This window comes from Enoplosus armatus, chromosome 11 (genome assembly GCF_043641665.1).
Source record: "Enoplosus armatus isolate fEnoArm2 chromosome 11, fEnoArm2.hap1, whole genome shotgun sequence".
Taxonomy (NCBI): domain Eukaryota; kingdom Metazoa; phylum Chordata; class Actinopteri; order Centrarchiformes; family Enoplosidae; genus Enoplosus; species Enoplosus armatus.
Genome location: NC_092190.1, coordinates 16,124,730 through 16,140,208, shown reverse-complemented (window position 1 = coordinate 16,140,208; position 15,479 = coordinate 16,124,730).

Here is a 15,479-nt window from a genome sequence, read left to right as displayed (position 1 = left end):
ACCGTGTAGAGACGGATTCTTATAGGGTCTAGCTGCACAAAATGTGGTGCTTTTGTTTTGTCCTAGCATTTTTAGATGCAAAGCCTCTCTATGAGCCGTAGGTGAAACTCACTCACTCACTCACTCACAGGATCACGATTAGCTCGGCGCGCTACGATACGTTGTTTCCAGTCACATGATCCCGATGATGCTCGAAATTCAGAATGAGGCAGGAAATGAAAGGCAGAATGGATGAGATGGAGGAAAGTTTGTACTGTGATAGTTATTGTTTACTCATTGTGTCAGCAGTCCAGTCAGTTATGATGTCACACTGAAGGTGACCTTTGACCTTTTGGGTGAAATATTTCATCATTTCATCGTTGTATCCCATTAAACATCTGTGGAAAATTTTGTCATAATTACTGCATCAATTAGTATTGTATTGAGTTTGTCATGGTAATTTTGAGGTCACAGTGACCTTTGACCTTTGAGTCAAAAGTGTCACGACCATCAATTATTGAGTTATGGCAAAAAACCTAACCCTAACCCTTTGACCACCAAATTCTACTCAGTTCATCCTTGAGTCCAAGTGGACGTTTGTGTCAATTTTGAAGAAATTCCCTCAAGGTGTTCCTGAGAAATCACGTTCCCGAGGATGGAACGAACTGACGGACAACTTGAAATCATAATGCCAGTAAAAGGCCAGTATTTCATAATATACAAATGTTTACCGTTCTTTTGGTTGTAAACCTCCACCCACTGTCAATATAAGAACAGTCCTCTGTGCAGATGGTCCTAACCGACTACAGATGACAGTATCCACTGGCAGTTTTTCATACGGCTGTCTCTCAAATATTCATAACTTTACAATAGATATTGATCATTCAGCTCCTTTGTATACTCTAGTGCCTCTCACACCCACCAACTCTTTTACTCTCCCTCCTTTTTAAACATACACACACACACAACCACTGACATTTACTATGGCCTAGCAGGGCAATGTTTGTCAGTTGTTAACAAGAACATGTACATTCAAACACAATCGTACGTATCTGGTGTGACAAACATGTAAGCCTTCCCTCCATCTCTCTCTCTGCTGCTGTCTTGATGAGAGAAACAGTTAGTGGCATACTCCAGCAGGTCTGTTTGACCTTCTCCTGTTTGCTTAGCCTCTCTTTTCTCCTTTCCTCCCCACCCCTCCATCACACTGGTGGCTGAACCAGAAAGGCAGGCGATCCCGCCATTTATCCAACTCCTGCATCAGCTATTAGACCCATTACAAATTACCATCATTTGTACATTTCATACACTATACAGTACTTTTTATGAATGTCAAGGATCTTCTACACATAAAAACCTCACTATTCACTGTATTAAAAATGACATGTTCTCAACTTTTGTCCTGTTAGTTGTTGGAGCATATCTTGTAGGTTTAGTGACTTTACATTCCTTTATATAATGTCAGAATAATATATAGTATAGTATTTTATGTATATATTTTATATATATTTATATAATATATTTTTATGTATATAGTATTTTATCACTCTGTGCTTTGCTTGCTTGTAAATAGTATTTGTGATTAATAGTCAAAATAACAAAGCAAAGGAGAGTGAGACAGTCATAATCATATGTTGTTCGATGGCAGTTACTGTAGACAGAGAGAGAGGGAGTGTTAGTAATGTTCATGTTGTCAGCCACTGCAGCAGTGATGTAATGGCCCAGACTCCCCCCAATCCTCAGGCTAGACTCTTTCATTTTCTTTCCTTCTGTCTCTCTCTTCTTGACCACCTCTCTCTCTACATCTCCTTTCATCTCTTTGTCTCTTGTTTCATTTTCATCTCACTCAGCTTCCCGACTGCCATTCAGCGTCCTTTGCTGTATCTGTTGTCAAGGCGCTAATACTTAGGTAAGAGAATTGTTCTGAATTAAAACACACAGAAAGGCATGATATGTATCTTTGTCTCAATCAAGAGTGACTGAACTGACTGAATAAGAAATAATACTCCCAAAATAGTAATGGGTGCAACATATTTTTTTTCATTTTCAAAAGCCAGAAAGCAACAGTTAATACTTGAAAGCTACATAAAAGCTTTTTTCTATACTTATGCTAACAGACTGAGCCCAAAAGAGCTCAACAAGCTCTTGATCAGATTGTTTAGGAACAAAGTAAATACTTATACACACTCGTATATATCTCTGATGTCCTCATAAGCAGAGTGATATGCTGTTGGGATAGAGGATGTCGGTTTTGGTAGGTCGTGGATAAATTCTTGAGAATCTTGGTGCTCAGTTCCCATCAGGATTGAGAGGAGTTGATATTGGTCAGTAAATCAGATCATTGTCATCCAACTCTGATCTTAATAAGAATCAGTTTACTTAAAGTCAGTATGTGTAGACTTTATAAATGTATAACTCATCAGCTGTAGTATCAACAATGACACAGTGGTCGACAGCTGTGATAACAGAACCACCTCAGGTACACAGAGGTGAATGGGCTGAAAAGAAGGCTGCACTTCTCTAATTTTGTACCCTGATCATCTCAATAAGTTGAAAGGTGCTTTAATCATATAAAAAAAATCTACACATACTGTAGTATGTAGTATAATCACAGTAGAATAGATTAAACACAGACACAGTTAAATGTTTCTCTCATAATTTCTTTACAGACATCATTGACAGTAGTTACTAGAACCTAAAGGAGGGGAATAATTTGAGGGGGAATAATTCATTATTTTCACCTCCACTTTTCCTCTATAATATTTACTTTAAGACTGGGTCATGAACAATAGCATAAATTACAATGAGAAAATGATGGATTGAATAATGTGCTTGGAAGTGACTGGAAGACAGTTATCTTTAATGGACTGACATGTTGTAATGTGTCATTATGGGACTGCAAGTTTGATGGACTAAATTAATGAAGCTAACTAAAGTTGAATAGTACTTTACTAAGCCTGAGTGGAATTTGCCTTGCCATAAAAAGACACAGCAGTTCACACTGACAGTACTTACAATCAACTCATGCCCTGCTTAATTTGGATAACAGTTCCTTCATTCATTTCATTAATTACACAGGATTTCAGCCAGAAACCATCAACTGTACTGGGTGTATTCTATTATGTCATCCCTCAACACATTTTGGCCAGAGATGCCAACTGGTGTGAATGAAGCGGGAAATGGTTTTGAAAATGGGACAAACAATGTAGCATTTGTGTCTTGCACATAAAACTCACAGTGTTTGGATGCTTTGGGTGTCATCTTTCTTTAAGCTTAAAGTTAGGTGTGTGCATTCACACACGGACACACACACAGCATCACCGCACCCAGTATATCTGAGGGAGAGCAGGTTAATGAGGAGAGGGATGATAAATGAGAGGCTAATAGAGAAGAATAATCACTTTGCCCAGCTTAAACTCTGGGAAAGTTCTACTGAATAGCACAGATTTTTCATTTTAGGTATCAATTACATTTTGGTATTGCTTTTTTGCAGGCTGTCACAGGGACATGGGAAGGAATAAATGGGTGGATTATTTTCTATTGAACTACAAGTTCCACGCATGCAGTAATTACTTGTGGGAAAATCTCATCTCCTCACTCTGAGGTGACTCAAGATCTTTTGTTTCGTTTCCTGTCATTAGTTTCTTTTCATCTTCAAGAGCACTTCAAGGTAAATGACTGAGCATTTGGCTTTCTGTAGTGCTTCCAAAAATGTATCTATTGTCATCTGCCTTTAAAAATAATGTTGTTTAAACCCCTAGTCTATACCTACACATTAGAGGGGAAGTTGCTTTGATTGTACAAATCACTGTTGCAAAATAAATCTATTTTATGATGTGACAATGCTATGGTTGAGGTTTAGTTAGGCACACAAACTTTTTGCCACTTGAACATAAACGTGTCGTTTTGGGAAACTTCCTGAAACAAGGACAGTCTCTCTGTGAGGGTTTTACTGCAGCATCATGCAGGCAGAGGTAAAAGCCTCAGCTTGAAGAGCACGCACTCCATTAAAGCTTTACATAACCATATGATTCAGAATCAAAACCTTCCAGGAACACATTTTACAGTATTACTGAATACTGAAAATTTTGTTGAAAGGCCTTGAGGAATCAGCACATATAACTCCTCACACTGGTTCAGTCACGTTGCAAATGCATGAGCTCCTTGCATTTTCTAAGGAGGAAAAAAGCCCTGGTCACTTGAAACACACAAACACACATACACACATCTCACCCCCCAGACTGCATTAAATATGGGCTGACAGGTGGCTGCTGGATGTGCAGTCACAGGAGACAGAACAAAGTAGTCTCGTTGTGTGTGTGTGTGTGTGTGTGTGTGTGTGTGTGTGTGTGTGTGTGTATGTGTGTGTATGCTTGATCAGTATGTGTGTGTTTGTGTGACCTGAAAGTGTGTGTGTTGGAGGTACAGGGGTTGCATTAGAAATGAGCAGAAAAGACCTTCACACTGGGGAGGAGAGGATAGCTTGGAAAGATTAAGAACTAAAATAATGGGCCTAATGATTTGCCAGTGATAAAATAGTCCCCAAATGTTTCTTTTTAATAAGTTTGAATTGAGGACAGGTTATCATAGTTGATGTCTTTGTATCTGCTGGATGTGTGAACAGGCAATTGTTAACACCTAATTCCAAAAGCATGAACACTGTTAACATAATAATAATAGTAGAACACCTAACAACATGAAGGCTCGTTCTGTGATCATTCACAGGAGAGTGGATGCAGCCTCTGCTAACAAAAAGGTCCTTGCTGGTACAGCGACTCGGTGGTTAGATGGTACCAATCAGTCATACCACTGCACTAGTCGTGGTACACACATGGTATATGCAGTTGAAAGCTGCAGAAAAAAGTCAGTCAGTAGACTGAGTTGTGGAAGAGAGAAATAACTGTAATTCTCCATTTCCATCTCCACCTGTCAGCTTAATAAAAAAGACGTATAATCTCCAGCTGCATTTCAAGCAATGCCGCTCTTAATTCCATTTGAGTCAGTGTTTATTGACTTTGCTTATTTCTGTTTGGTAACAGACAGTGTGTTTTGTAACACCAGAGTTAAACAAACCTGTAACTCAAATGATTATGCAGATATTGATATGTAATCATTTTCAAATACGGTCAGCGGAGGTATGAATGAAAACTCTTCTCTGTTAGAGAGAAGCATAGCTCAAGACTTGTTTTTTTCTGGTAAAGTTTGTGTAGTGGTGTTATTGTCATGGTTGTAGAATTTTAGCACAGATTATAGTTGAATGATTGAATGATGAGTTCTTGTATAACCATAGGTTATGATTTTCTGTTTGCTGCAGTTGGGCAAGAAAGTGAAGGCTGTTTCTTACAATATGGAGGGAACAATAGAAATGACTGTCTGAAAGAGTCATTCTGGTGAAGGTGGCATTATTACCACACCATTTTCTCCTATTATACAAGAGCACAACATACTGAAGTTTACTGAGAGTCAAGTGAAAAGTCACTGATTTCAGCGTTAAACAAGAAGAGGTTGATTTTATCCAGATAATTCTCACATTGTAGCATTTTCTGTCAAAGGTTTTACTGCTTTGTTTGTGTAAGAAAGCTGCTGGCAGCTTTGTTTTTCATATTTTCCATTTAATTGTTGGAATTGCACCATAATACTGGTATGCCATGTTTGTTATTTGTGCTGTAAAATAAAGAACTGAATGCATGAACCTGAATGCAGTTCCTCATATTTTAACATCTATTTTATTCAAGTAAACACTGACAGACTTCCTGGTGAGCTGGATATATCTGTATTGCTTAAGGGAACAGAAATAACGGTAGAGTTGATTTGTTTTCTGGTTGATGGTTGACCACCTAGAAACTCCTCATGGGCTCCTGGCACATCGCTCTAGATGATTTGTGCAAAAGTGAAAAGGACAACCCTGGTGGTCTATACACACGGTATAATTTAGATCCATGATACTTTGCAAAGGCTGTAATGACATCGTGGACAAGTTGGTGAGTGTGGCTGCCAGAGACTGGCCGTGGCTCCAGAGCTTCACCAGATCTGCCTCTGGTTTCTGTCTGCTGTCTGCTGCTGTGTTACCACAGCTCATATTTGTATCTACCAAAGGTTTTCTAACTCCCTCTTTCTCTTAATTATGAGTCATTTCCCTTCAAGGCATTTCATTTGCATTTTTATTGGAAACTCTTGACCATGCATAATTGAAGTTACATGGGTTGATCATGTAGGGCAGTGTGGTACATCTCACAATGAGCCTCTTTATACAGATTTGTTAGCGATATACAGTAATCACTGGGTGATTCATTTCTGTGACTGTTTATGTTTATAGTCCTATGAAAATGATGTACTGTGTTTTTCCATAAAACAACGGTCCCTCCTCAAAAAGACAGACCTAAAAGTGATTTTGTTTTAAAGAACACAGTGTGGTGAAAGCACCTTAGAGTACCATAAAATACCATAATGAGGCGCAGAGATGTGTGTTGTCTCCTGGTGTAACGCGCTGTGTGGGAACCAAACTGCATATTAACACGGAGAACATACAGGCCTGTCCAAGGTCCTTGTCTGATGTATGACTCATTTGTGACCCTCAGCTGTTGTCGAACCAAGGCAAAGAACAAAAATGAAAGTGCCTTCTCCTTTTCTAAACATTCTTGTTTTTCTAAGTTTCTAAGAGGCTTTGGCTCTCTTTCAATTCAGTCACTCTGATTTTTCTATTCTCTGTGAAGTACAACACCAGAGTGGACCTTGAGTTAAGATGGTTCTTAATAATAGACAAAACTTGAATAACATTCTTTTCTATTTTCTACCATTAGTATAGCTATTTGTCAAAAATGCTTGTAAGTACTCACTCATTGTGAGAAAAAAAGACATGCTGTCACCACTCCATACCTGCTGTCAGTGATGTCACATGTGATCTGCACCTGCCAAGGTACTGAGATCATTAAGGATTTTTATTTTATTCTAAGTTATGTACATTTGGTTCCAGACCTTTGAATCAGACCTCCCACATCTCCAATGTGCTCAGTGATTCAAATAGATTTACAGATGGAATGAGTGAAATGAAACGAAATGGCAATTCTGTCTGATTATCAGGCTGCTGCTGCCCTTTTTCTAATCAAGTATATTAGCAACCCAGGTGTGCAAGCATCTTTTTCATGCTTTTCTCCTCCAGAACTCCCACTTCCCCTTTTATTCAGTAGGATATAAGAACATAAGCCACTTTTTGTTATATGGTAAAGAAAAAGCTCATGGTGCTGCTGACTCACTCAGCTTTGATCCTTTGGAAAAGTAGCAACCCTCATCAGCACTTAAACTCTGATAATAAAGATGTATTATATATTACTAAATATAATATTATTATTGAGGTGCTGCACTTCTCTAGCAGGACTTGGCAGAGGCGGAAGCACACTGGTTTTTCATGCTTGTGGCAGTGAGTCACCTTGATCATGTAAAGTATTAAATTATTACAAACTTTTATCCTTTATAAATGTCTTAGTTTGGGAAGCAGATGCTGGCACATTTAATTATAAAACCAAGAGTGAAAGTGTGTTGGAATAAAGCTGGTCTTCAGAATCACTTCAAAGATGACTGTAAGGAAGCTTTCACTAGTTTTAATTCTGTATTCACAAATAAGAAAATTCCATCAGCTACAGCTACAAAACAGATTATAGAAAATAAATTGAGTACGTAGTGCTAATTTAAGGAAACACTTTTCTTGCCAAGCTTTAAGATTGATATCACTCTCATGTCTGTCCAATAAGTTGGAGCCGGAGCCCAGTCTCACCTTAGCTTAGCAGGTAACTGGTGGCAACAGTTAGCTTGGTTTTGCCAAAAGTTAAAAGAACAGTCTGTCCATCAGGACCTCTAAAATTCACAAGTCAACCAATTTATTTCACATTATTTCTCATTTGTTTAATCCGTACAAAAGTGAAAGGTGGTAGAAATATTGATGCTGCTGGTTGGCTTTATTCAGGGCCAGACTAGCTGTTTCCTCTTCTTTTCAGTCTTTATGCTAAGCTAAGCTGAGCAGCTGCTGGTTTTGGCCTCATGCTTAACAGACAGATATGAGAGTGGTATCGACCTTCTCATCTAATTCTCTGCAAGAAAGCATTTTTCCAGAAATGTCGAATCATTCCTTCAACTTAGTTGTTAAGCTCTCTATTTTTGGCTACGCAAAAATAAAACAAAAACCGACATTTGCAGCTTTGATAAATGATTTTACATGGACTGTTTGTCACCATGGGATGAATGAAATCATTGATTATGGCCATGTTTTTCTCCGACAAGTTGTCTTTCTGCCATTACAATATAGGCTCTACATTCACTGTCTAAACCATGTGTCCATGCATTAGCTGATTGCTTTGGACAAGATACAGCGGTAATGACAAGAGGAGTTTGAGTATGCATACACAGGCTAAAGACAATTATTCAAATCAAACATCTTCTTCATGGTCTCTTCAAACTTGCTGGAAATAAAAAAAAAACTTTTTGGACACAACAATAGACAAGTGTCTGCATCTGTCTGAGAGTTTCTATACCAACTCTACACTAATTATAATGTTAAGATGCCTGCAACTAATTTGCTTAAAAGCACTTGCTTGATATTTGTCGTGTGTGGCTCTTATTATTTTATGTATTGGCAAGCAAGCGACACTTTCATCTCTTATGCACTCAAATTATTTCAAGTTAAGAATAATGTTCAGATCTACTTGCAGCCATCAGTGCAGCTTGAGGGAAAATGTACTTTTGAATGCTGAACAGACTTGTGCAGCTCTGGCCCCTCAGCAAGTTTTAACATTAGTAAAAAAAGTGTGCTTAGCTTCCAGGTATTCGCTCATCTTGTGTCAGCAGGTGCTCCTGATAATAACCGTCTGAGCTCAGTAGTATGCTTAATAATACGCTTTGTCAAACATTCAAATGCGTTTTTGAAATGCAGAAATACAGATCCTGTCATCAAAAGTAGATTATTACTGATTAGAGAGCCGCTGTATGTATCTAAGTAGTGCAAGTAATTTAATTTTAATTAATAATTAATGTAATAGATAATGTAATTAATTGAACACTACCTTTGTGTACACGATTCTTGATTGTGTGATTGAGGTCAACTCCAGGTTGATTTTTCTTTAAGCTGTAGTTTGTGGTGTTGTGGATTTGTAGAGCTTGTAATAATTGTTACATTTTTGGTGGTGTTGTTCTATTATCATTATTTGGTCATTTGTTTGTGCCTATCTATTTGATTAATTATTAATAATTCCACCACTTCACCATGCATCCATCTGGGTTCAGTTCACAAACAACAAATGGTTGTGTCAAACTGTAGGAGTTTATATGCAAATGATCTCTACAATGGAAGACTTATTATGGTTGGTAGGATGGTTATTATGACCATTTATACTCACTTGCCAGTTTAGTTTTAAACTAATACAGTAATGCGATAGATTAAGGTTATAATGCTCAAGTTTTGTTTTTGAGAGGTGCTGATTTAACTTCATGGCTTTTCTTTTTCTCTCCTCCTTTCAACTTTATGAAATTGCCTAATTATTACAAAACGTTACCCGTTTCTTTCTGTGATGTGCTGCTTTTTTTTTGACAATCTGTCTGAATGGGGAATTAAAACATTGATAAAGTGCATGTATACTATGTGGAACTACAGGTTGATTAAAAAAACTTATTTATCTGCTTTTTCATAATTTCAAGGTGTGACTAGGAGGCTGTCCCCCTTGGCTTTAACTATTCCTCTGACAATCTTCACGTCAACCCCGTGAGACTTGGAGAGAGGACAGATTTTTTGCATCCAACTTGACTCGTGATCCAGTCTCAGACCACCTAACCAGGTAAGGACACCTGCTACATGGCTGCATTATAACTCATAATATGATTCATACCAAATGATCCAAAGTAACAACACAAGCTGTTAAGAAATGCATCTCCAGGAAAAACAAGAGCCACTTTTGACAAACTCAGATGTTGTGTGTACGTGTTACCTCTCTCTGCCCGCAAGGCATATAAGACCAAATGTGGAAAACACTCCCTTGATCTCACTTGTCAGTCAATGGAGAGATGAATCTTCATTTACACTTGCACTTTTTCAGAGAGCTTTATCCTCCTGATGTGTAACTATGCAATATATATACTGCAAAACACTCCTAAACTAATACAACTGTACAGCTTAAACATCCTAGAGCTAATAAACAACATGGACAGGAAGGACATGGATGTAGTTCTGGCAAGGCTCCTGGTTTCACCACAGGAGCATCAAAAGCATCGCTGGCAATGTGATGATGAGAAATAAAGCATCATCGTGCACCAGGATTGCTGTGGCGGCTCACCATGCGTGAACGAATTAAGCCAAAACCAGCCAAAGCGTCATACAGCGTTGTTGCAAGCATTTGAGATGTGGTGAATACCTGTCAGAAAGAGAAAAAGAAACATTTACAACAAAGGACAGATAGAGACAGAAAGAATGCCTGTTACCTCCGCAGATGAAATGGCTGTGTGGGTGGATGTACATGTGAGTGCAGGCTGCTAGGAGCTGTGAGTGGGAAGTGGGTACTGAGTGGGAAGAGAAGAGCTGCTTTAGTGAGACGATCAGCACCAAGGCCCACTGAAAGGCAGTCACGCTTTCATGGCTTCTCTTTGTTTTCTGCATTTGTACAAAGACAGAGTTCCAGGTTGTGAGGTTAGTGATGGATGGTGGATAAGAGTGTTTTCATGTGCGCCTGCCTTCGTCTGTGTATGTGTGTACGTGTGAGGGTAAGTAGCTGGTTTTCCTTCCTATTATTTTCATGCAAAATCATGATGTATCTACTGTAGTTACAAGACTGGACAGAAACATGATAGAATAGACAGAAAAGACTGGACAGAAACAGCACATTATGGTCAAAACTACTTGTGCAAGTAGTTCTAAAGAAGCTATTTGATTGTGTGACTGATACATATTTCTTGTGTAAATAACATGAAATAATCCTGCTAATTCAGAACAAATACAACAATTGCACATAAGACCAAAATCCTGTGTGTTATAGGTGTAGATTGTGTGTGTGAGACACAACAGCAAGAATGAACGATGACGTGTAAAAGTAATGAAAGAAAGGACTAATGAACAATTAAAAGTAAAAACTTTTTTTGTCAAAAAGTTCAAATCAGCATTGTTGAGGAGGGATGCTCCAATCTGAAGTGGCTCATAATCATTACAAAGAATTGATTGGCTGTCAATTTTTATAATTATGTCATTATCTTAGCTGCACTGCTATTAAGAAGTGTTCACTGTGTTCGTCAGGATATGCTTGTCTGGCTGACAATGCCAATGCGTGTTACTTCAATAAATAATGTCAGTTGATCCATGACATTTTCACTTCACACTAACAATGTGAAACGACTTTACAGTCACAACATTAAATGCATCTTCATTTTGCTGCAGTTTGAATGCTCAAAACATTCAAAATTTCAGCTTTAAATTTAAAATTTGATCACAAATACTGTGACTGGGCTGTTTAACTGTCCTAAAATGAGGTTTATTAGTAGTGACAGTGACAACTGCAGTGTCCTCTCCTGGTTCCCAATTCGAACATATTACTGTTGAAGCAAGTAATTAGCACTTTAGAGGGATGTATGATATTTTTGAGTTACCTGTCCAGTTTATGTATGGGGCAGTTTTGGCCTAAAGGTTAGAGAAGCAGGCTTGTGATACATTGTGGTTATACTGAGCAGCCTCCAGGTGTGAATGCATGTAACTGTGTGAGTCTGGGTGATCAGGACGTTCCTGCCAAACTTCCAAACTTCTTCCCTAAGAGGTTTTACATTGCCATAACAATGTGACGATACTTCCATTCTTGCTTCCAAAGGATTTTGTCAACCAAAGCTGTTGTTTGTCTGATGGGAACCGTCATATGAAACATGAAGCAACTGGTGTCCTTCTGTGTTGTACCCTTTTTATCAGTACTTGGTCATGGGTTTTTAAAGGCCCATCCAGTCCTAATAACATGATTCCTGGATTGAAGCTGCTAAGATGCATTATTTTATGCAACTCTACATCTTTTTACTTTCATGCTAAAAAAATCACACGTGTGCATATTTCTTAGATGAAAAGCCTTTGAAGCCGCATTTACAGTGCACCTTCACTTCAACTCTCCATTGACAGCTGCTCTAATAAGGTCTTCTTTTAACAGCATCTTAAAGCACAAGTGTTGGGTTTCAGTTCAGGTTTTATAAAAGGACTCCAGGAAAGATGACATGGTGATTTTAATATATCAAGCTAACAAAGAAAGAATATAGTAGAGACCCTGTACATACAGTATGACAAGGACCTTGTTAGGCCTTATAGGGAGGAACGTTATCCAGCTGTTGTGGATAAAATTACCTGACCCTGAACTACTTTGGCTCAGGTATTCAAACAAAACTCCAGTTTCTCCTGCTCCAGTAAAACCAGCCTCAGGGCTTGCAAGTGCTTTATAACATGACAGAAATGTGGAACATAGACTGAAACAATCAAAGGAATGGTTTGACCTTTTGGGAAATATGTTTATTTGCTTTCTTACTGAGAGTTAGATGAGAAGATTGATACCACTCTCATGTTTGTACGATAAATATGTAGCTGGAGCCAGCAGCTGGTAAATAGCTTAGCATAAAGACTGAAAACGGGGGAACAGCTAGCCCTTCTCTGTCCAAAGGTACCAAAATCCACCTTCTAATTGATTTGTTTTATCTCGGTCTTAATCCATACAAAAATGTCAAACAAAGTATAAAATGACAGTTCAAACACGCACATGCATGTCCTTTTGCTTTCTGTACACACCTACAAACATGCAACCTCGCACATATGCAAGCCACACGTTCATACATATATGAACAGTAACAGTATACGCGTGCACACACACACACACACACACACACACACACACACACTTAGAGGAACTATATCATGCATCCCTAAGCTCCTCTCCTGCTCTCTGGCTCCTGCAGTGAGACGGCCCTGAGAGGAGAGCCCTGCAATGCAGCATCTGTGTGACTCACACACATGCAGGCACACACACACACACACGCACACAGTGAGATGGTGGCGTGTGAAAGTGCTCAGATCGTAGGAGGGAGATGAGGAGAGAGAGAGAGAGAGCAGAGTGAGGGGGAAAGATGAAGCCTGATGAGAGGTGGAGGAGGAGGAGGAGTGAGTAGGAGGAGGAACAGTGACAGGAGGAGGTGGAGGAAGGTGAAGAAGAAATAACAGGTGGGAGGAAGATTTATAGGTGAAAGGATGCTGAGAAGTCAGACAAAAGAAGAGACGAAGAAGCAGATAAGAGCTTCCAGAAATGACAAAAGGACTACTTAATTAGCTCGCTGATTACCTTGTCTGGGCAGAATCTTTATGGCTGATGTGTTCACAGACAGTTTATCAGTCCCGCTTCATCTCTTTAAGCTGGACACACATTGTGATACATGCTGGAACTGACAAGGAAGAAATTGTCTTGATATGAACGAAAATAAACCAGAATATTCACACAGCACGCAAAACGTTTGATTGCTGTATGATGTCGTCATTAGACTTAGATTTTTCTAATTGCTGTTTTTGTTGTGAGGAGATGTTCTGTAGGAAGAGCCTGTAATTAGCCTTCAATCCGCTGGTATCTGCAAGCTCCTGCTCGATCATTTGTTGAGCTAATATAATTTGTGTTAGCCTATAAAAACTCCCAAACAATACAAAACAGCACTCAACAGTAACACTACAACACAATTAACAGAAAACACTGTGTTTACCAAGCACACACTTTACAGTGGGCTGGCAGAAGCAATGGTGATGAGGAACAGAAACTTTTAGCCTCTGAGAAAACATAAGCTCTTTTTGCTTATGTGAAGTGCATTTAAGTACCAAATCAAAATTTAAAATTTCACAATCTGTCTCTTAGTCGACTATATTTATGTTTCAGCCACACAGTCCACCTGCTATTTTGAGACCATGGGAATGCCTATGTGGAGCAAGTGTGTGTGTGTCCTGTTTCTCTACTTATAATAGTGTGTCCTTGCCAGTATATCTTTCTTCTATTGACTGAACATCAGTTATTTTCTATGGATTGTGCTTCACTGGGAAAATACAGTTGAAGAAAGTGATAGAGTCATACTTTTTCCTCCCTTGCCAATTGGTGTTAAGGTGCCCTTCAGTAAGGCACTAAACCCCCAACTGCCCTAGCAGAGCAGCTCAGTGGACATCAATAAAACACTGTGGTTATGCTGGGCAGCTTACAGTATAAACGTGTGGGTTTGTCTGAATGTGAAGCAGGTAGTTGCTGAAAGTCATCATGATGCTCTTTCACCTTTGCTTACATAAATCAAGCTTTTGAGGAAACAAATGAATGAAAAATACATAAATATGGGTTTCCTTTGCCAAGATTAAAAAACAAAAACTCAGCTCATAAGTCCAAGACAGCTAAATGTGTTGTTTAATGAATTTCTGTGGTCAGTTCATCTCTGTTTCTCTAAATAACATTCCGAGACACAGTTTTTAGCCAGACAGAGTCGGGGGAGGAAAGGTACCCTGAGTGGTCTATTCTGAGGACATAGTGAAGAAAATTGCCCCCTGCAGCATCTGTAGAAGGCTTTTCATGTTTTATAATATAAAAAAAATTTCCAGTAACACTCCACTAGAGCCTAGCATGACGGTACACACATTTACTGGATTATCTCATCACCTCATCGACTGTGTGTTGGAAAAATGCTACTCATCGCTGCTGATTCATTTTTGGGAAATGATCAGTTGGCTGGTATGTAGTAGGTGAAAGGAGGAGAGATGTTGAACCTCTAACCTCTCTGCCTTCTGTGTACTCGTAACACTTTCAGGACGTGTAACAGTTTCAGGCTGCAGTACGTGGCAGCCTGGAACTGCCTTAGTTTGTCATTGTAAAACAAATATGAAATATTAATGTGCACTGTATAACAAATCCAAATGTGAACCAATAATCACTGTTCTTACGCATACATACCTACATGTTGCTTAGCAACCAGTTTGATCAGCTACTGTTGAAAGCACTGCATAGCGGGGTGGGAAAAACATTTAATCAGCACCATTAAATATTTAGAATGATAATAAATATATCATACAGATACGTTTGTTTCCTCTGCAGTAAAGATATACAATGTTCTTGTTGCTTGTTGGGTTCTTTCTTTTTTAATATAGCGCTGTTGTGCTGCTTGGAAACCACATTGCCTTTTAGTGACATATATTAGTATTTATTGTTTGCATAATACCTCTTAGCTGTTCTAAAACAATTGTTGCCTCCAGTAACATTCATGTAAAGTAGGCAGCTCTGGGTTAGGCATGTCTGCTTGCTTAGTAGTAGTGTTAAACTGTGCACGAGAGGAAATAGAATGAAAGCTCATTGACGGCAGATAGAATAACCCCAATTACCTACACTCTGTGAGAAAAATAAGTAAATCATTATGCAACAAAATAATGTAAGCTCAAAGGTCCTCCTATCAGCTTTTGGAGCTTTCAACCCCATCTCACGGTCTTCATTCAGCAAATG